General features: G+C 43.7%; 1 protein-coding gene across 1 annotated transcript in view; it reads right to left on the bottom strand.

Moving 5' to 3' along the window:
- LOC144767597 (sialoadhesin-like) overlaps positions 1-22,498 on the bottom strand; it is a 475,618-nt gene that overhangs the window by 268,497 nt on the left and 184,623 nt on the right. The window lies entirely within an intron of this gene.

The raw sequence follows: 22,498 nt of genomic DNA, 5'->3' as shown, positions 1-22,498 counted from the left end.
GCTACACCACACTTACTTCTTCCCTCGTACTAGACTTAGGTTAGGTACATTGGGGTAGGCGTATTTTAGAAGCACCATTTGAGTACTTTTAGCCTTTGTTATTTATGTATGTATTTTTATGTCTTAGAAACCATACAATGCTCTTACAGTATTATTTTATAATACTCTTCTCGCTGTACGCATTATACTTTGCAGCCTGCATTACGATTGTAGTAGTTCATTTCTTTTGCATGAGAAAGAAGACTGTTCAATAAATCCTTTTATTGAAAACACCCGTCTCTCTATTTCTCTGCACCTCTGATGAAATGAAGCATTCACGATTGACTGAGTAAAATATCTATCTATTGTTTCCACGACTCTGAAGATACGTTTATTCTTGGGGAAACAAAGTTGTCATGTTTATGCGGTTGTCAGAAACGAATCCCTTCTTGTGAATTCGAGAAAGTTTCTTGTGACCTCTGAGCTAGCTGGCACTCACAATTAAGTCTAATATATTCCATAGAGACCTAGTCGATCCCCAGTCCTACGTCAAATCTATAGGATATAATGTTCCAATGCGCAGAGCCTATTGGGAATATAGGAACTACACTACAGACCTTTGTACTACCCCCTCACTGACCGTGGGATTAACCAGAAGTACTTACCCAGCTTGGAGGAGCCACACAATATCTCCGGTTGCTGTGGTTAACGACAGTGTGTGAGGAACACAAAGACCACGGAGCTCACTTGAAATTGCCTCTGTCAGTGCAGCACCTGCGGAGGTGATGCCTCAAGAACTCCAGTCGCTCCGAGCCTACAGGACCGAGGCAACGTCAACAGTTCAAGTCGACCGCAATGGAGTGCATGCCAGGGACAAGAGCCACGCAGGCCCAGTGAACAGAGTACCTTGATCCTGGTCGCAAGCAGCGAGATGTGGGGTGCAGATGAGAGATCTGTCAATGTTAGTGTCACAGTCGAGGTGATGCATCTATTTACTTCATGCAGTGGTGATAATGTATCAGGTCTGTTGAACGAAGTGTTAGGTCCGAGTGCAGTGGCTCTAAAGACAATACACCAGGTTAATCTATGTTAGAGGGGTGACGCGTTGATCTTCTCCATTAAGTGGCGGCAAAGCTTTGGTTCCAAAGCAGTAGTTCTGGACGCAATGCAGTAGCTCCCAGTGCAATGCACCAGGTTCTGTTCCCCTAATAGAGTTTACGCACCGGTTCTGCTACACACAGACTGGGGATGTATTGATTTCTCTGGTTCAAATATCAGGGTCCAGACACAGGAGCAGTGGTTGAAACCTTGATATCCTTGAGTCTCAAGCAACAGGATGCAGGCCAACAAGCTCTTGGAGATCACTTCAGTTGCAAAGGAGGTGTCTAGCTCTCCTCTGCAGGCTGGAGAGCAGCATGCAGCAGGGCAGCTTAGCAAAAAAGAAAACCTTCCAGGTCAGCACTCTAGAAGAGTATCAGTTCTAGATGCAGTGCATCAGTTCTTCTTACAGAGTCCAGTTGTAGGTCTAGAAGTGTCTGATTTGATGGAGTCAGAGACCCAGTACCCAAATGTGCCTTCGAAGTAGGGGTGACTTTAACTAAGGTTGTTTGAAGTGCACAAATATCCTTTCGTCTCAGCCCTGGCTCCAGACTATCTATGGAGCGTAGTCATCTCTTTGTGTGGGGTCAGGCCATTACCTTCGGATGTGAGTTCCAGCCCCTCCCTTCCTTCCTGCTCAGGAACAGCCATCAGGATGCAGATGAATGCAGGTGAGTACTTAGATGCACCAAACCTTCCTGTGTTTGTGGCTATGTAGAGGGACTTGCCAACGTGCAGCTGTTACCCACCCCAGATGTGTATTGGAGACAAGCTGCAAGCACACAGAGCTATAATAGCAGAAAAATGCCAACTTTCTAAATGTTTTGAAAAGCTAGGGAGTTAGGCCCTCAGGAACATGATCTAGGCAGGGCCATATATCAATGAGTAAACAAACAGAGTTGCCTATACCGCAATTATATTTTAAGCTATCGTTATTTTTGCCACAACTGGTTGAGCAACAGCTAACTGCTGTGCGGTTCGACATGAAGGTAAAGCCTTTTATTTAAAGTAAGCCATAAGAGATCTATTGGCGTTAATGATTGTTACTTAAATGGGTTCCTTTTTTGCTCTAGGAACCACAGTAATAGAAAATACGAGTTCCGAGCAACAGCCCGATTTGGCAAACCGCATTAATGAGGTATGCGTGTGCTTTGTTGGACACAAACTGTTTAGATGAGTACGGAGATACAAATGTAGCAAACCGAGGGTTGATAAATGTCTCCATTTCTCGCCAGCCTTTTGTAAACTGAATGAGGCGATGAAAATAAATGCGACTTTTGAATAACGAAAAGAAATACAGAGAGCGGAACACGGTAACCCGCGAGATATGTGCCACAGGGGTATTTACGTAAAAGAGAGTGTAAAAGAACAATGGGAAGCCGGCATTTAATACTAGTATTAATTCCTCAATAGATTCCCAAGGCAAATGAGGACACCCTCAGTGATGGAATAAAGTAGCGATTACTGGTAGAGGAAATTAAATACTTGAGGAAGGCGCCAACATTTGGGTTAACTAATAGTATTATGAAACACCGCCCAGACAGGCTTATACAAATATAAATTCATATTTTTTGTAGGAACTCAATACGGTGGCTATAAAATCTTAAAGTGAACCTTAAATAGGAACACCAATTGCGACAGTGTGACACGAGTCTGCTACTAATATAATGAAGGCTTCTCTGCAATATATTCAAGTATAACACCAAGTCCAAAATAACGTCGCTGTAATGGAGTAAAGGAGAGGGAGTCATTTCAGAGTTGTAAATAAAAATGTTTCTGTCTTTTTCATTTTGTGCAGAAAATTGAAAAAGCCCTGATGAGAATCTGGGAATTGGTTTTCCCTGGATTCGAAACGCATCGACACAATAAAGGAGCACACAAAAATATAAAGAACCAAAAAACCCTTTTTGTTTTGAGATAGTTCGAATTTATTTCTGCTATTAACGAAATTCATCATTCTTTGGTTGATTGCTCCTTTTGACTAAAAACATTGTGTCTCTAATTTGGATATTGATTTATTCAGTTGTAATCGAAGAAGGTTACAAATGTTTGTCTTTGTTTGTAAAAAGTTTTGTACTGTGAATGTAGCACGTTAAGTATGTCTTATTGATAATGAGGACTGTAAATGAGTATTATAAATATTTGTATATTTGTTGGTAAATCTTGTATAGAATGTATTTGTCGTTTCCTTTTCATACATGAATGTGGTACATAGAAATATAAACATTTGAATCAAAAGGTACAAATAAAATACTGGTTCAAACAAAAAGGACTTGTGTTTGACCAAGAGGCAAAAATAATGATAGCTGAAAATATAATTGTGGTGTAGGCAACTCTGTTTGTTTACTGAACTTTCTAAATATGGCATTTCTAAAATAGTAATGTTACATCCAACTTTACCAGTAAAGAGGATTTATTACTACCATTCCAAATATATAAACGATGAGACAGCTGCACCTTTCTAATCAGGAATTACACCTTAAACATATATGAAGGAATTCCCAATGCTAACCTATGAGAGGAATAGGCCTCACAGTAGTGTTTGAGTGCTTGTCATTAGAAGGACATGCAAAACTTAAAATATATGGCCTACCTTTTACTTACACAGCACCCTGACCTATGGGCTACCTTAGGAGTACCTTAGTTGTGACTTATGTGTACTAAAAGAGGAGTTTAGGGCTTCGCAAGTGGCTTTAAATGCCAAAGTGAATTGGCAGTAAACTGTACACAAAGGCCTTTTAATGGCAGTCCTGAGATAGGTTCAAAAGGTGATTTGTGTGGTTGTCACAACGAGTGCAGCACGCCCACGTTTAGCCCTGGGTATATCGTATACTACTTTCCAAGAGACTTACAAGTAAATAATATATGACAATTGTGTATACAGCAATGTCATCATGTTTAGGGGAGAAGCAGATACACTTTAGCACTGGTCAGCGGCGGTAGTAAAGTGGCTAGAGTCCTAAAGCCAACAAAAACAATCGGCAAAAACAGGAGGTAAGCAGGCAAAATGTTTTCAGGAAGACCGCCCTTAGGCTGACATGTCTAACACGTGCACCCCACAGCTGAAAGTGGGGTGAACTACCAAACCTCTGGGAAGTTCTCATCACTCTGGCGGAAAAACCTAGATGGAACATCAGCATTGGTGTGGACTTCCACCCTGAAGTCCATACTATGTAGGGAAATGGTCCATCAGAACAGTTTTGGATTCTTAACCCTCATTTGCATGAGGCACCTGAGGGGCATGTGATCAGTGAGAACCAGGAAATGAGTGCCCAACAGGGATGGCCTCAACTTCTTCAGTGCCCACACCATAGCGAAAGGGTCTTGTTCTTTACCACTACACATTTTATTTCCTGGGGAGTACCCGCCTTGAAATGAAAGCTACAGGCTGGTCTAGGCACTCTTCATTAAGTTGTATAGAACTGCCCCATGCCATGTTCTGAGGAATGTGTTTGAATGATAATCTCCTTGGAGAAGTCAGGGCCCTTGACCCCAGGGACTGTGCACATGACCTGCTTACGAGAGTCAGATGTTTAACACATGCCTCAATCCAAATCACATTTCTGGGCTGCTTCTTAGAAGTAAACTCTGTCAAGGGGGCAATAATAGTGCCGGATCCCTTGGGAAACCTCCTATAGTACCCCGTGAGGCCCAAGAATGCTTTGCCCTCAGCCTAGGTTTTGGGAGCTTCCCGGCCATGATACTCTCTATCTTAGCAGGGCTGGAGGGGCTGCACATTACCTCTGCCTACCAGGTATCTCAAGTACAATACAGACCTCTGGCACTTACTGGTCTTGATAGTCAGACATGCCTGTTGCAGAGCCTGAAGCACTTCCTCAAGGAGATAATGGTGGTCCTTCCAGCTGCTACTGTGCACAGCTATGACAGCCTCTGGAAGGTAGCAGGTGGTTTTATGAGTCAAAAGAGCATCACGCTAAACTGGTAGTGGCCCTTTGGAGTATAGAAGGCTAACCTCCCATTAGCTTCTTTGGTTAGGGAGATCTGCCAATGCCCTGACATAAGATCAAAGGTACCTAAGTACTGGACAGCCCCTAACTGGCCAATGAGATTATCAGTCCAGGGGATGAGATGAGAATTTGTCTTTGTGACTGAGTTTAGCCCCCTATAATCCACACAGAACTGGAGTTCAGGTGTTAGAACCACAGGACTGGATCAGGGGCTACTAGAGGGTTCTATTATCCCAAATTCCAGCATTTTAGAGACTTGACTCTTAATGCTAGCCCGCACTGTAATAGAATGTTATTGAATTATTATGTGAATTGTTATGTGGTTTCTATTCTATGTCTCTTTAAGAGCCTGTATTCCTTTGAATGGCTCAGAGTGTTCCTGGCTCGTGGTTCGCTCAGTGACTGCAGTTACTGAGTGAACTCCGGCCAGAGAGGACACCCTTGTCGTGGGTGAATTACTTGGAATAAACTTCTTCATTTAAAACCTCAAGAAGTCTTCAGACAATATTGCTTATATTACAGATTGGCGATGATCAGGATAATTATTCACCCACCGACCCACGCTGGGATTATTTTTTTTTACTCTAACGAGTCAAAAATTGGTACAGAGACAAGCTGGCGTAATTCACCTTTTTCCCTACGTCAGTAATGACGATTCTTTGCTCATCATTCGTAGTTGGTCGGATTACGGTAGGATTGTATTTTGGTGTGGCTGCTTGAGTAACAACTTGTGAAAGAGTAAAATTGGTGTTTATTTTCCCTCTGATCTATTTACAACAAACTATTTACAACGACAGTTTTCTGTTTTACTCTGTAATTTTTTGTTGGATTTTTGTGTCCGAATTGGATTTGTGGAGCAGTTTGGTCAGTCGAGATGGATGAAGGTGGAGAATTGTGCATTTTTAACAAAAAGTCTTCAATGATTCCACTTACCGGCACGTTCTGCCGGTGCGCCTCACTGCTTCCAGGAGCCGCAGGTAACGAGAGATTCCAAAGGATCCGTCAAGGAGTATGACGTTGCTCTTCCTTTGTCGCATGGAATCCTGGGTAACTGCGTGACGTAGGACGTTGCTTCGAGTACACGGAAGACTACCGCAGCATCTCTGTGGCTTTACGCGCTGTGAGCCTCCTGGCTGCGCGTTTCAAGGAGTTCTGGCTGAGGGTTTGATGTAAGACGCTTTGTTGAATTCACGGAAGTCGTCTCTCGCTTTTCTAGGGTTTTTCACGCTCGGATTTATTTATTCACAATTTCTTAAGTGACACCTTTTCAAGGTAACATTTGACTCTTGACATATTTTTTATTGACTTTCTTCTCATTCGTCATTCAGACCGGCTACCTCAACAAGACTCTTTTTCAAAAATGTTGTGTTTCTTCTCTTTAGTTCATTTGAAACATTCTGATTTATTAAGGGCTACAAAATTAAGGGTTGGTATTGGGTGTAATACATTGGGTGTCAGCTTTGTTTATTTTAATATGTCTTTGATCAAAGAGATCACCCAACCTCCACTCTTTCTGGATAAACCTGGTAAACTGACTCTTTTATGGACAGAATGGTTAGGTTTATTTCAGAATCATTTAGTAGCTATTGATGCTGTTGAGTATTCTCCACCCCGCAAATTTGCGTTATTATTTGGCAGTTTAGGGCTTGCTGCTCAAAGTATTTTTAACAGTCTTACCCCTATTCTATTCCTCCTCCTGTAGGTCAGTCGGGGGACAGATAATGCAATGCTTATCTTGAAGCTTCAGCGAGGTTAAAGAAACAATTTGATGAGTCTCCTAATATTATGCTAGAAAGGCATAATTTTTACAAACGGAAACAGAAGGAGAATGAGAAAATAGAGGAGTACGTGGCTGCTTCAAGAGTGCTAGCTATTTCATGTGATTATGGTCCACTTTTGGATAATTATATTACGGACCAACTTGTGTTTACTTGTGCTTCCGCTAAAATCAAAGAAAGAATCCTGAGCAGTAAACATCCTTCTTTATCAGAAGTGATTGACCTAGCTTTAAGCATTGAAAGGTCAGTTTTATTTACTAAAGCAATATCGGTTGATACAACTTCTAAAGTTAGTCTGGTGTCTGATGGGAGTGAGGAGGAAGGTTTGTATGCTGTTGGTAACAAAGATAAGGTAAAACGTCCTCAGAGTAAAGGTCAAAACTTTTGTTTCAGATGTGGTTTGAATTTCCACATTGGTAATTTTAAAGGCTGTCCTGCTTTGGGTAAACGTTGTTCAGTTTGCAAAAGAGTGGGTCATTTTCAAAAAGTGTGTAGATTTCAAAAAAAGAGTATTAAAATTAACAATGTGGATTGGGATGATTGTTCTGAATCCATGGACAATTTACTTTTAACTTTAGACACAGAAGAAGAAGAAATTAAGGGTCCTTTATGTTCTTTAACTATCGACAGAGTTCAGCTACAGTTGATGGCGGAATCAGGATCGCCCATCACGATCCTTCGTGATTCTACATTCTTTGAGAAGTGGGGCAATAAATGGTACTGTTGGAAACTTATGAGAACCCTAAAGCTTTTGGGGAAAAAGATATTGATATGCTGGGGTTCTTCATGGGTAATGTTGAAATTTTGGAGAGGTCCATATGTACTAAAATATACGTGGCAATAAAAGGTAAAAATATTGTGGTATGGAAGGACCTCGCCAGAATGGGGTTGTATTTGGTTCCGGGAGATGACAATCCCATAAGAGCAAGAGATTTACATATTTGTTGTATTGAAAATATGATGATTGATCGTGGAGACCTGTTAAAAGAGTTTAAAGGGGTTTTCAGTAACAAGGTGGGTCTGGTAAAAGGAGTGGAACATAAAATCAGACTTCTTCCTAATGCTTCTCCTAAAAGTACACAAGGTTTGTAATGTACCGTTAAGTGTAAGGTCTGAACTTAAGAAAATGCTGGAAGATTTGTGAGAGCAAGGGATTATTCAACCGACAGAATCGTCTTAATGGGTCGCCCCAATTGTGGTCACACGAAAAAAGAATAACAAGATTAGGTTATGTGCGGATCTCAGGGGTTTGAACAAGAACATTAAAGTGGATTGCAATCCCCTTCGAAAAATTCAGGAGTTATTAGCAAATTTGGGGGGGGGGCGAAGTGGTTCTCTTTAATCGACCTAAAATCTGCGTACCATAAAGTTCCCTTGACCAAAAACTCTCAGGAATTGACCACTTTCATCACTCCGTTTGTGGCGTTCAAATTTTTTAGACTCCCCTTCGGTTTGGCGTCAGCAGCCAGTGTATTCCAAAGGCTGATGGATACTTTATTTAAGGATTTGAAGGGGGTCCAGGCTTATCTGGATGATATTCTTATTTTTGCAAATAGGCTGGATGAGCACAAGATTTTGTTGAGGAAGTTTCTCTCTTTGTTAGGGGAGGGAGAAATGACTATTAGGGAAGATAAATATAAGTTTGGAGTGCAGGAGCTGGAATACCTAGGGCACACTATATTGGATGCTGGTATTAAACCAAACTTTTTGGTAATTAAAGCTTTGAAGGAGGCGAAAGCTCCCACGGATAAGGATTCTCTTCGCTCTTTCCTAGGGCTGGCGGAATATTATGCTAGATTTGTGTGTAATTACGCTCAGGTGGTTGAACCTCCTAGAGTTCTATTAAAGAAAGGTCAAAAATGTGTATGGTCAAATGACTTAGAAGAGACTTCTGATATAGTAAAGGAGTTAATTATAGCAGCTCATCCTCTGCATGCATTTTGTGATGATTGTATTTCTACGATTGCAGTGGACGCGAGTATGAGTAGATTAGGTGCGGTGTTGAGTCAAGAGGTGAATGGGGTTGAAAAAACGATAGCATTTGCTTCAAGGTCATTAAAGGAGTATGAGAAACGTTACAGCACCCTGGAGCGAGGAGCTTTAGCCTGCGTGTGGGCAGCCCAGAAGTTCAAAATGTACATCTGGGGTAGAAGGTTCATAATGTTATCAGACCACAAGCCACTCTCTTTTATTTTTAGTAAGGTATCTTGAAACAATCATTTATCTCCTAGATTGACAAGGTTAGTTTCGAAATTACAGGAATACAATTTTGAGTTGAGACACATTTCAGGAGGAAGGAATGTCCGGGCCGATTGTCTATCTAGGATGTCGCTGGATAAGGAGAAGGGAGATGATTTAATGGAAGATGATGAGGAATGTGTGACTTTGGTAGATGCCATTGATGAATTTAAACTTTCAGTTTCAGAAAATGATTGGATAAGAGCTAGTGAGAAGGATTTAATTTTACCCAAGGCTATGGAGTTTGCGTCTGGGAGATGGTCTGATGTAAGAAATTTGTCAGGTGATCTAAGAACCATGGCTCAAGTGGGGGAAGAGTTGCCAGTAAAGGACAACGTACTTCTGCATGGTGATAAGAAAGTTCCTCCGACTGAGTTAAGGAAAGAAATTATTAGGTTAGCTCATAAAGGTCACTTAGGGGTGTCAAAGACTTGCATGAGGATAAAGTTACATTACTGGTGGCCTGGTTTGGATTCACAGGTAAGGTCAGCTGTGGATAATTGTGAAGAGTGTTTACTCTCAGATAAGCACTGGAAATTGCCTAGTGTGCCTTTACATCTCACTGTTTTTCCAAATTCAGCTTGGGAAAAGGTAGGTTTAGACTTCTCTGGTCCTTATAATGTCTTGCCAGAAAATATGAGATTGTTGATCTTGGCTGTGGACTACTTTTCTAAGTGGTTATATTATAAGTTTGTTGATGCTCCTAATTCGGATAACACAATAACGTTTTTGAAAAAGCTCTTCATGTTGGAAGGGGCTCCCAAATATTTGGTGACGGACAATGGTACACACTTTGTTTCGGAAAAGATTTGTACATTTTTAAATGCTCAGGATGTGAAACAACTCAGGGTGGCGCTTTATTCTCCAGCCTCTAATGGTCTAGTTGAATGTGGCAATAAAGTGGTGAAAGAGGGTATTCAAATGGCTGTATCTTCAGGTATGGACTTGGGGACCTTTATCGAAGAAAAGATTTGGAATTATAACACGTCTCCGCATTGCACTACAGGGGTTACGCCTTTTGAGTTGCTTAGAGGAATGAAGGTACATTCACCTCTGTTCCCTGCTTGGTTAGACAAAAAAATGTCCTGGAAGTGGTAAGGTGAGTGAAAATAGAAATTTAGCAAAGGTGGTCAGGCAAAAACAGGAAATTATGAAAAAGAACTTTGATGGAAAGAAATGCACTGATTCACAAGGTATTGTGGTAGGAGACTGGGTGATGATTAAGAAACCTTTTAGAGTTTCAAAAGGAAATTCTGTCTTTACTAGGCCAGTACAAGTAGATAAAATTAGTAAGGGCGCAGTTTTCTTAGGGGAAAAGGGTTGGTGGAGTGTGAGGCAACTGGTAAAAATGTCCAAAAATCAAGCCTTAGTGGTTAACAGACTCAAAAGCAGAGGGGTTGGGGATAATTGTGGATGGTCTCACTGGTTAGCGCCTAGTTCAGGTGAAAAAGGGGGTAGTCAAAGTAATGGGAATTTGAATGCTTCCCCTTCCAAACAGCCTTCCATTTCTCTGAATTCATATGCTGCTTCTTCCATTCAGCCTTCTACTTCTCCCAACAGGAATGGTAGGTTGATAAAGGCTCCTGCTAGGTTTAACGATTTTGTTAGATATTAGGGGTAATGTTTTATTAATTTGTTTTTATTTGTTTGTTCTGATAAGGGGGAAGGTGATGTAATAGACTGTTATTGAATTATTATGTGATTTGTTATGTGGTTGCTATTCTATGTCTCTTTAAGAGCCTGTATTCCTTTGAATGGCTCAGAGTGTTCCTGGCTCGTGGTTCGCTCAGTGACGGAAGTTACTGAGTGAACTCCGGCCAGAGAGGACACACTTGTCATGGGTGAATTACTTGGAATAAACGTCTTCATTTAAAACTTCAAGAAGTCTTCAGACAATATTGCTTATATTACACTCACCTTATAAGATAATTTGAAAGACTGTGTCTTCATCATGGGTAAACAGGTGGGTAGTCTAAGAGCCGTCTGCAAGCGCCATGAGACTCTTTGGATGTGATATGTGCGCGTTACAAATGCCTCTGACTTGACTTAACTTGACTTAGCCCCATGCATGGGGGAAAACAAAGCAGAGTACTGCCCCATCACTTGGTGGCAGGCCCTCTGATGTTCTGGAGTCAGACTTGGTGACAGGATTACCACCTCCACAGATCCATTCTTCTCCTTGGAGTTTAAGAGGTCAGGGGAAGGCTCACTCTCCTCCTCCTCTTCTGCATCTATCACCAACAGCATGTTAATCTCAGACCTCTTGAAGTGGGGTTTAAGCCAATTGACATGGTGTACCCTGCGGGAGCATGGGGGTCTTAAGGCCCACCAGGTTGGTGGCCTTACTTTCTCTAAATCACCTCATAGGACCCAGCCCAACGGTCCTGGAGGCCATAGGCTCCGCTGGTACAATCACCCCCACTTTCTGACCACAAGTCAATTCCGTAGTGGAAGAATTTTGGTCATACCACTGCTTTATGACATCCTGACTGGGTTCTAAGTTGTTGGAAGCTTGATTCCACCACTTAGTCATTTGGCTTCTGACGGCCAGCATATAGCTCACTACATCCTGGAGACTCTTCCTGGGAGCTTACTCCCGACCCTCCTTCACCAATCTCACAGGTCCTCTGACAGGCTACGCATAAAGAAGCTCAGAGGGGCTGAAGCCCACTCCCTTCTGTGGTACCTCCCTTTAGGAAAACAACAGGCATGGCAAGAAGATGTCCCACTTAGATGCCCTACTTATTCCTGAAGACCTTAGGTAGGCCTCTATTCATGCCCTTCAGTTTCTTGTTAAATCTCCCAACAAGTCCACTTGTTTATGATTGGTAAGGAGTGAAGAACTTGTAGGTTATCCCATTCCCCTTCCACATTGACTGCATAGAAGCAGACATGAAGTTGGTGCCCCTGTCAGACACCACTTCCTTGAAGAGACCCACTCGAGTGAAAATCCCCATCAAGGCTTTTGCCACTGGAAGTGAAGTTGTGTTCTTCAGAGGGATTGCCTCTGGGAACCTAGTGGCATGATCCACTAAAACCATAATGAACCTGTTGTCTGAAGCATAGGGGATCCGTAGGCAAAACAATATTGAGGCGGAAGCCGGGGGCCTAGCGCGTAAGATTTTAAAAGTGTGCATTTTATGTTACTTTGTGACATTTCATTTGATATTTTGGTAACTTTTTAAATACAGAAAGCCTCACCTTGGACATCGCCGGAACTTAACGCTGCTCTCAGCGCAGCAGATTAAGTGCTGACGCTGTGAGAGAGAGTGTTATCAGCCGCCATATTGGGGGAAGGAAAGGGTTGCGCTCCAGCTGCTGGACACCTCCCACCCTCCTCCACATTGGATAAAATGAGGATGTCATTCCGTCCGCGCAACGGGCGGGCGCAGCGGGCGCGCCAGCGGCGCTCCAAAGGCGCGCCAAAGGCAAGCCCGTCTGCGCCCGTCCGCGCCGGGACCGGGCCGAGGGCCAGGATCCCTGGTTCAGGCAAGACGACGGATCTGACTAAATACTCACATGCGGATCTCATACAGCTTAGGTCAGTCCACTGTAGTACTTGCCCTCAGTATGATCCTGAGATTATCCCTCGTACTAAAATCACTAGTTGTCCTAGATGCAATTCTTTTCTACCATTCATTAACAATAAAGCCAGTCTTGGAAATGGATCTAACAACAAAATTAAGAAAATTATAATAGCACTTATTAATGCCCGAACGTTGGGCAGGCACAGACAGGATATAGTTGATCTGATCCAAGATAGGAAAATAGATATTCTATTTATCACGGAGACATGGATGGACGGAGCGTCTGATCCCGATTTAGTGGTGGCGGTACCACAGGGATACAATGTACACCGACTGGATAGACAGGAAAAAAAGGAGGGGGCTTGGCAATAATCACCCGAAATATCTTTTTAGTTTGAACACTTCCTATACCCTCTACAAACTGCAAAGCCTTTCACTTCGCTATTAAGCTGACCCCCTCGTACAATCTCAAAGGAGCACTTATATACAGACCGCCTGGTCCTCGCTCCGAATTTCTGTCCAATCTTATGGCACTGATTGAATCTCTGGCAATCGAAGATTCCTTCATGGTCCTAGGTGACCTAAATTTCCATCTAGAAAAAACGGATGATATCGAAACCCAAACCCTAACGGCCGACCTGGAAACCCTGGGGCTTGCACAACTGGTTCAAGCACCCACACATGAGGCCGGTCATACGTTGAATGGCATTTTTTCTAATATAAAAGGAATTACAATACAAGATATTCTCCCCCTTACCTGGTATGATCATCACGCCATTCTATGTACCATTTCCACCGGTGACTTTCCCATGACTAGACAGGTTCCCTTAAGTCAAGAGCCTTTTAGAGTTTGGAAGGACATAGATAATGCAGCTCTTAGGGCGCTGATGGTTAGTACTCGCCCAACTATTTCCGCAGATGCCAACATAGCTGCAAAACAATTCTCCGTTCGGATAGGTAGTGTGATGGACACACTGGTGCCATCCAAGACTATATCGATAAATAGGACGGTGCCCTCTGCACCATGGTTCTCGGAAGATTTAAGAAGACAAAAGCAAGTCTGTAGGAACCATGAAAGACACTGGCGAAGGTCCTATGATCGTGACAGTAAACTGCGATATAAGGAGACATTGGTCAACTACAAAAAGATGATTAATGAAGAAAAAAAGAAGTTCTTTGGGGAACAAATTGATAATGCCAAAAAATCCAGTAAACAACTGTACGACGTGGTGAAACAATTGGCTGGGAAATCTCCAGATATGGTTCCCTCTCCCTCTCAGGCCTTTTGTGACTCTTTGGCCAACTTCTTTTTCTGAAAAGTAAATGACATCTACTCTGAGTTCTCAGCCAACGACGAGCTCACCACTCCTATCCCTTACACTATACACCCTGATTGCTCACTAACGCAATTTAAAGAAATGGAGGAGGATCAAATAACGGACATCATGAAACTTATAAAAACGGGGACAGCTCTGGACTCTTGTCCTCCGAAGGTTTTTCCTCCTGTAATGGATTTGATAAGCGAAGTCATAACGCACGTTTGTAACGCGATGTTTAAGTCAGGGATCTATACGGACATGTTAAAGAACACCCTTCTAAAACCTCTTCTCAAAAAACCTTGTCTAGATAAAGACGTGCTGAAGAATTGTAGACCTATAGCCAGCTTGCCATTTCTAGCCAAGGTGGTTGAGAGAGCAAGGAATGGTCAACTGTCCGAGTACATCGAACAAAATACCCTGCTAGATGACTCACAGTTTGGGTTTCGTAAACGTCACGGTACCGAGACTGCCCTGATCAAGCCGCCGATGACATTAGAGTCATCAGAGACCAGGGGCGGGACAGCAGTGCTTATACTGCTGGACTTATCTGCGGCATTCGACACGGTCAATCATTCTATTTTGATTGACCGTGCCGGAAATCTGGGCATTCAATCCAGAGCAAAGGACTTGCTTGCTTCCTTTCTATCTGGCAGAACACAGGCTGTAACGCTAGGACCATTTAAGTCGTTTGATCTGGTTTTACCCTGTGGGGTCCCCCAAGGCTCATCCCTAAGTCCGACACTTTTTAACATCTATGTGTCGGACTTAGCAAGAGTTATTAAAACCTACCGGATGAGCCTTACCACCTACGCCGATGACACCCAGCTGGTGCTCGTCATCAATAATGATGGAAAAGAGGTGGCTGCACGTTTCCAAGATGGTATGCTAGCGATCAATGATTGGATGGCCTGTAATTGTCTTAGGCTTAATTCCGAGAAGACGGAGGTGGTCATTTTTGGGAAAATCTACCCGTTATGGTCATCAGTCTGGTGGCCTCCATCACTAGGAGCCTTACCTAGTCCAGTTCAAAAGGTCAGGAACTTGGGAGTAATCTTTGATGAAAAGCTGAATTTTGTCACCCATGCAAACCATACAGCGTCCATTGCTTTTCACAAGCTAAGGCTTATAAGAAAAATAATTCCGTTCCTCCCAGAAAGGGCTGGAAAAACTGTGGTGAGTTCATTGGTACTCTCCTCACTGGACTATTGTAACGGTTTATTTGCCAATGCCCAATCCCGGGTGGTCGCCAAATTACAAACGATTCAGAACGCGGCGGCAAGACTGCTTTCTGGGACCCCCAAATTTAAACCGATTAGGCAAACAATTAGGAACTACCACTGGCTGACAAGTAAAAATTGGATTAAATTTAAAACTTTATGCCTATCTTTCAAAGCACTTCACAAACATGGGCCGAAGTTCCTTAACAAGCAGCTTATTGCATACTGTCCTACTAGACAGCTAAGATCCAAGACACTGCATCAACTAGTGGTATCGCGGACCAGGACCGTCACCTGGGGAGGCAGACGCTTCACGGTTACAGCTGCTAGACTCTGTAACTCCCTTCCGCTAGTGATTAGATCAACTCCCTCTCTTCTTCAATTCAGGAAATTGCTGAAGACCTGGTTGTTCGACCAGTAACTTTCTCGTCTCCAACTATCACAGATAGAATTCCTCCTGTTTCTTCTCTGAGACACTAACCGAAGTCATAGCGCTAAGACGCCCACGGGCAATTGCTGCGCTTTACAAATTGCAATAATAAATAAATAAATATTGATGCCCACCCTCTCAAAGTGTGTACCAATGACAGGCAAGAGATTAAGGGGGGCTTTAAGCCTCTGCCCTATCCCCCCACTAGCCTGGCAAGTTACATAAGTCCTACAAATGTATCTGATGAAGTATTGATTTTGTGGCAATAAAAGTGGAGATCAAGCCATGCAAAGGTCTTGTCTTGACCCAGGTATCCTGCCAGGGGACCTTTGTGAGCCAGCTCCAGTAGGAAGGCCCTGTATCATTGGGGGGCTACCAGGGCTCCTGTTGTCCCATGCACATGAGCCTTAGGCTAAATGTAAAAGAGGTTGTACTCCCAGTAAATGTGATGACTCCGAGGGGCATCACCTGATGCTTGGGCTTCAGGCTGTTGCCTCATGCCCTCAAGGTTAGAACACTCCCTCTGTACCCACAGAACTCCTCCTTTGTGAGTTCTTCTTCTACATGCAATCTGCCAAGCTCAGAAAGGTCACCAAGGGGAGCAATTCCCTCCTCAATGGACTCCGGGCGGCCATCGCAGGTGCCCGACCCATCTCACTGTGAGTACATTCAGGGGCTGGTTTCCCCTTTACTTTCCCCTTCTCTGCTGATGGCTGGGCCATTATTCCAGGCTCCAACAATTTTTTGACTCCCATCCAAGGCAGCCACGGACCTTGTCATATCACCTTCCAGGTTGTGTGTTCAAGGTCGTTAGCAAGCAAACAGATCACAGGAATAGCAGGGATCACAGCACTCATTGAAAGACCTGACCTTCCCACTGAAGTGGAACAAGGGCCACTGGGTAGTGACCCTCTCTGCTGTCAGCCAAAACAACTTGGTGAAATGCATAGGGAATCACCTGCTCTGAGGACACCAGCTGACTCCTTATCATAGTCATGCTGGCATCTGTATATCTGAGAGCCTCAACACCATGCCCATTGATGGTGAACCATTGCCTATACTTTGCAGTATTCAAGAGCACCGGGATCTTAGGAACCATCTCACTGTCACTTAGAGACACTAGGGTCCCCATCCCCTAAGGAGCTTCAGCAGACATGCCGCTCCATTAAGTCAGGATCCCCCCGTGATCCGGCATCACCTAAACTTCTTGGAGAGAGTATTGAAATCCTTGAACCCTATATTAGGAATGTCTTGGATCTCTCCTTTAGGTCTGGCATCGTACCTAAAAGGTGGAAGCAAGCGATAGTGCTCACGCTTAAAAAAAAAATGAATCTCAGTTGAACAGGCTGGAAAATCTCCGTCCCATCTCCCTCCTCCCCTACCTGGCCAAAGTGGCAGAAAAGGTGGCAAATCTTCAACTTATGGCATTTGTGGAGAAAGCCAACCTTCTCCACCCTACTCAGTTTGGCTTTCGTTCACGCCACTCCACGGAGTCCGCGCTGCTCATGGCCACTGAGACCATCAGGCAAGGAGTAGATGTGGGGCATACTATGGCCCTCATCTTACTTGACCTGAGTGCCGCCTTTGACACTGTAGCACATTTCACCTTGCTACAGTGTCTCAATAAAGGCGGAGTAAATGGGGCAGCGCTGAGATGGATCCAATCTTTCCTGACTGATAGGGGCTTTCTGGTCAGACAGGGAGAACACTACTCTCGCGTGTTCAATCTCGATCAAGGGGTCCCTCCGGGCTCTGCCCTGAGCCCTACCTTGTTCAACCTATACGTTTCCCCCGTAGCCACCATTGTGGAAAGTCACGGCATCCAACTAGTGTCATATGCCGATGACACACAGCTGATCATCTCACTGTCACGGGCACCTGAAGTTGCGGCATCCAGCTTCAGTGCCTGCATGCAGGAGCTTGCTTCCTGGATGTCCAACAACTGCCTGAAGCTGAATGGGTCAAAAACTGAAGTGCTCGTGGTGGGAGGTGGTCCGACTGTGTGGTCCTCGTCATGGTGGCCTGACTGCCTGGGCTCCACTCCTGTGCCCTGTCAACAGGCCAAAAATCTGGGGGTATTATTTGACTCCGATCTGTCATTTGCTCCTCAGGTTAATCGGGTGGTCGGAATGTGCTTCGCTATTCTCAAGAGCTTACGGAAGGTCCTGGACCTACTTCCTGTTGGGGCCAGGCAGACTCTGGTGCATGCCTTGGTCACATCTAGGCTAGATTACGCTAACCTTCTTTATCTAGGTATAACAGCTAAAAGCCTCAATCGTCTCCAGGTACTTCAAAATGCCACAGCCCGGCTGGTGCTGAGGCTTCCGAGGAGAACGCCCTCTGAAGCTGCTCTGAAGTCCCTTCACTGGCTTCCGATCAGAGAGAGGATTACCTTTAAAGCACTATGCATGTGTCATCGCATCATTGGAGGCAGGGCGCCCGCCCCCCTAAATAGCCTCATTACCCCCTACAGACCAGAGCGTATGCTAAGATCTTCTGGCACTGGTCTGGCAGTTGTTCCCAAAATCCGTAAGGCTCACATGGGAGGCAGATCTTTCAGGCTCCTCGCAGCCAAGAATTGGAACTTGCTTCCGATAGAACTTCGCCTCGAACCTTCTGAGGCCAGGTTTCGCAGAGCCCTAAAAACCCATTTCTTTCGCCTAGCACAGCTGTAACCTCACGTTCTACCTAATCCATACTTCACTCTCAGTGCGGGGACACGCCGGGGCGTGTAACCATGCGCTCTATAAAACTCCTTAATAATAATAATAATAGGGTAACCCCACTAAACTCTCCCATTAACAATTACAGACCCCACCCCCAGCACTACACTTGCCACCCCTAGAACCTTTACTCCATTGGGAGGTGGTGTTCTTTTTGGACGCTTAGGATCCACCTTGTAGTGTCCATACTTGTAGCACCCATAGCACCAGATGGACATGGGCTGCTGACTATTGTCTGGGTAGTTGTTCTTCTGGTGGCCAGATAAGGGAATTAGGATTAGAACCTTTCCCTGTGAGTTGTTGTGGCGGCCTTTAGAGAACTCTGGCCCTGATTTAGATCTTGGGGGATTTGGTCCCTACGTCGCTTTTCCGTCGGTTCTCTGTCCGCCTACTAGGTTGTCCACCCGTTCTTTTTAGGCGGGTCAATGGACGACAGACTGTCGGAGTGCCGGTGTCACTGCCAGATTTTTCTTATCTTGTTGACAAAGCCATAGGCAAAAGCAGCTGTCGGAGGGAGTACAGCTAGTTTGTCAGCCAGTCAAATCACAATATACCTTCCCGCCGACCTAACTGGGGCGGCGATACCTCCACATCTAGGTTGGTAGTTGTGAAGGGATATAAGGTAGAAACTTACCTTATTTTCTTTTTTCACTCCCTATTCCACCATGAACCTGATAGTCCAAGTCCTCCCTTTGCTGATGATACTTGACCACGAAGCAAATCAACACCGTCGTTGACTGAATCTATTTTACTTTTTAACTTTTTAATTATCTGTTGACATTAGCCCTGGACTTGTGCATTTTCAAATCACTCTAATAAGCAATATTATACGAATGTGTAATGCATATGTATGTATTATGGTAGTTTAAGAAATTTGGAAAAATACACCTGCATAATTCTTTTTTTTTTATTTGATGCAAGCTCCCTTCATGATAATTGACACTTACAGAAAAATTGACATATATCAAAAAATAAGAAAGTGTCCATACAGGTGGTTTAAATTATTTTTTGTAAACTATCACATTATAAACATATGCATTACACATTATTCGAAATAAAAATGACACGAGACAAGGCAAACCATTTGTTTTCCGATGAATGTCAAATTAATGTTAGTTCTAAACTTAAAACATCCTATATATTTATTAAAGTCACATTTCCCCTGGTCTAGTGCATTTTCAGTGAATATATACATTTTAATGTGCTCTAATTTTTCTTTAAGGTGTAATGCATTTGTGTCTATATCTATCACTTATCAAATTATAACAAGCACACCAGTAGTAACTCTCAAAACATTTGTCTTTTTTTGTGTAAGTGTGCATTATTATATGATGAATGCTTGCACCAAAATTTCTATTTTTATGAAGAATAAATTGCACTAATGTTTGCACTGTACAACTATGTTATTTAAAACTCCTTTATCTTTTCTGTTGTAAATGTAGTTACGAATATGTATCTCACATATTCATCAATAACACTGTTAACCCCTTCTGTGCTAATGACGAGCCCAGGCTCGTCATGCAGCACGGTGCTCGTGTGCTCATGACGAGCCTGGGCTCGTCATGAGCCGTGGAACGCTCACACGTGGGGCTAATTCCCCTGCTGTGCTGAGCGTTCCATTGCGCGGGTGGGTTCATGACGAGCCCAGGCTCGTCATGAGCACACGAGCACCGTCCTGCATGACGAGCCTGGGCTCTTCATCAGCACTGCGGCGCCGTGCGCAGCCCTCCTCCCCCCGCACCGCGGGGGAATTAGCCCCGCAGCGAAGGGGTTAATAATCAATGACTTGTAAATGAATAATAATGACAGGACAACTTTGTAAAAATAAATCTTTATATTAATAAATGAGATATGTCTCTCATATAAATATATATTTATTTTCAAAACATAAGAAGTGAAAAAAAGTCTTGCTCAGCACTACAGGTTGTGAAGATGTTGCCACAAACTAAAAATTCTGCCAAGGAGGAACCTCCTCAGGAAGGGGCATCTAGTGGGCACAGAGCAGTAACTTCAAGCATCTTTCTTTGGAGGTGTGGGTTTCGGTTTCATAGGGGATAGGGATATGTAAGCTGTAAAATTCCTCCTGAGGACTAAGGGTAGGAGTGGTGGGAGATGATTGGGTTTGGGTGGTAGAGGGATATGGAGTGGGTGATGTGCATATATCTGTATGTTTTGCAGGTGCATGTCTGACTGGTATATGTTGTGCATGTTTGGGGGTGTGTTTTTTGCAGGTTTTTGGTGTTTGGGGGAAGGTGTGCACTACTGTTTGGTTGGTGTTGTTTTGAATGTAGGTATGCTTTTGTGTGAGGGTGTTATTTTGGATGAGTGTGCTGTTGAGGAGGTTGGTGTGGGTGTGGTGCATGTGGGTGTATGGTTTGCGATGGGACTGGTATATGTTTTGATGTGTGTGGTTTGGCAGGTGTTTTGGATTCAGGTTAGTGTGTGTGTTTGCGCTTGGTTTGTGCTGTTTTGTTAGTAGGTGTGCGTTTGGATGAGGGTGCTGTTGAGTTTGTTGGTGTGATGCTTTTGGGTGTGGAGGTGCTTTTGGGTGTGGAGGTTGTGGGTGTAGTGGTGGTTGTGGGTGTGCTGATGGTTGTGGGTGTGCTGGTGGTTGTGGTGCTAGTGGGTGTGCTGGTGGTTTTGGGTGTGGTGGTGGTGGTTGTGGGTGTGGGTGTGGTACTTGTGGGTGAGCTGGTGGTTGTAGTGGTGGTTGAGGGTGTAGTATCAATTGTCCGCATATGAACCCAGGCATCCACATGGTAACCGCCATATCTTTGCCTATGTTTGGGTCGGAACTGGCGCTTCTTCGCCATTGCATAGATCATAACCGGCACATGCTTGTCCATGGGAGGAATGGAGCCGGCGTATCGCACTCCGAACCAGCACATCCCATACGAATTGATGCATTCCCTTTTATGGGAGCAGTAGCTGCGCATAGCCTTCGGAAGCGGCACCTCACATTCTGAACTGGCACATTGCCACTGCTGCATGAAGAATCTCAATGCATCTCGCTCACACAGAGGCTCAACACCGATACATCGCTTTGGCTTCACCACGCATCTTCTTCAACATCGATGCAAGCTTAGATCAAGGTACTTTGGTTCAGCATGTGCAAGTGGGTCCCTGGATACGGCCCGTGCTCCATCACTGTTCCCCTGAACTTTTGACTTTGCCCCATTCCAGTGCAACCTGAAAACACACTGAAGCGCCTATTGCTTCTAAGTGCTATTTCCCATTTACTCTTTAAAAATTCATATCTTTAATTCTACCTGTTGGATTTGTGTCATTTTGGTCTTGTTTCATTTACAAAATTAGGCTCTATGTTTCTAGACTGCTGTGAGTCTTTTTGTGGTGTTTTCAATGTGTTACTGTTTGAAGTATTGCACAAATACTTTACTTAAACACTTAGGTGCAGAAGGACCAAAGAGCTCCTGGACCTGGGAGGGTGAAGAGATCCTTTCATATCCAAAAGGTGAAAGGATAGGTACTCCCTAGTATAAAATAACAACCAGTGAAATATCCTCATCTTAAAGGTGGCAGTGTTACTCACATCTAGTCAGTTAAAACCTATGCTTTTGTTCAGATGGAATAGAAGCATCAGGGATAGACTTGTGCACAGTAATACCTGGCAAAGAATATCTTAACAAGAAACCACACTGTGGGACTTGCCTCTAGTGACAGAGCACCACCCCTGTGGCAATAATCTGTGTGCTCTCTCATTGAACAATAACAAACACTCAATCTGTGACTGACATCTGTGTGAGAACAAAAGACACACATCAACTACAATAGCAGCAATATAATCTACATTACTAAATGCCCAATCAGACTCCAAATTATCGTAATGACAACAAGGAAGGTGAAGATCCAGATAAGAGAGCACAGAAGCATCTTTGGATGTAGGAGAACATCAACTAAACTCACTGTATACTTCCTGTAAAACAATCACACAGACAGAGACCTAAAATGATCGTTTATTGAAAAACTCACATCCCGAGCAGATATAACTACCATGCTCTTAGAAAAAGTGCAAAGATGGGTCTGTAGACTTCAGACGAACCAGGTGAGTCTTAATGATGAAATACCATGGAAACAACTGAACCTACAATAGGTCCTCTACACTAATATTGTAACATCACAGAAAAAGTAATGTTGCTATTACATTAGCAGCGGTACATTTATATCTAAATTTGAATCTCAGATCAGCAAATTTACAACTAA

This window comes from Lissotriton helveticus, chromosome 7, assembly GCF_964261635.1.
Source record: "Lissotriton helveticus chromosome 7, aLisHel1.1, whole genome shotgun sequence".
In the NCBI taxonomy this organism is placed as follows: Eukaryota; Metazoa; Chordata; class Amphibia; order Caudata; family Salamandridae; genus Lissotriton; species Lissotriton helveticus.
This window is presented reverse-complemented; position numbering and strand designations above follow the sequence as displayed.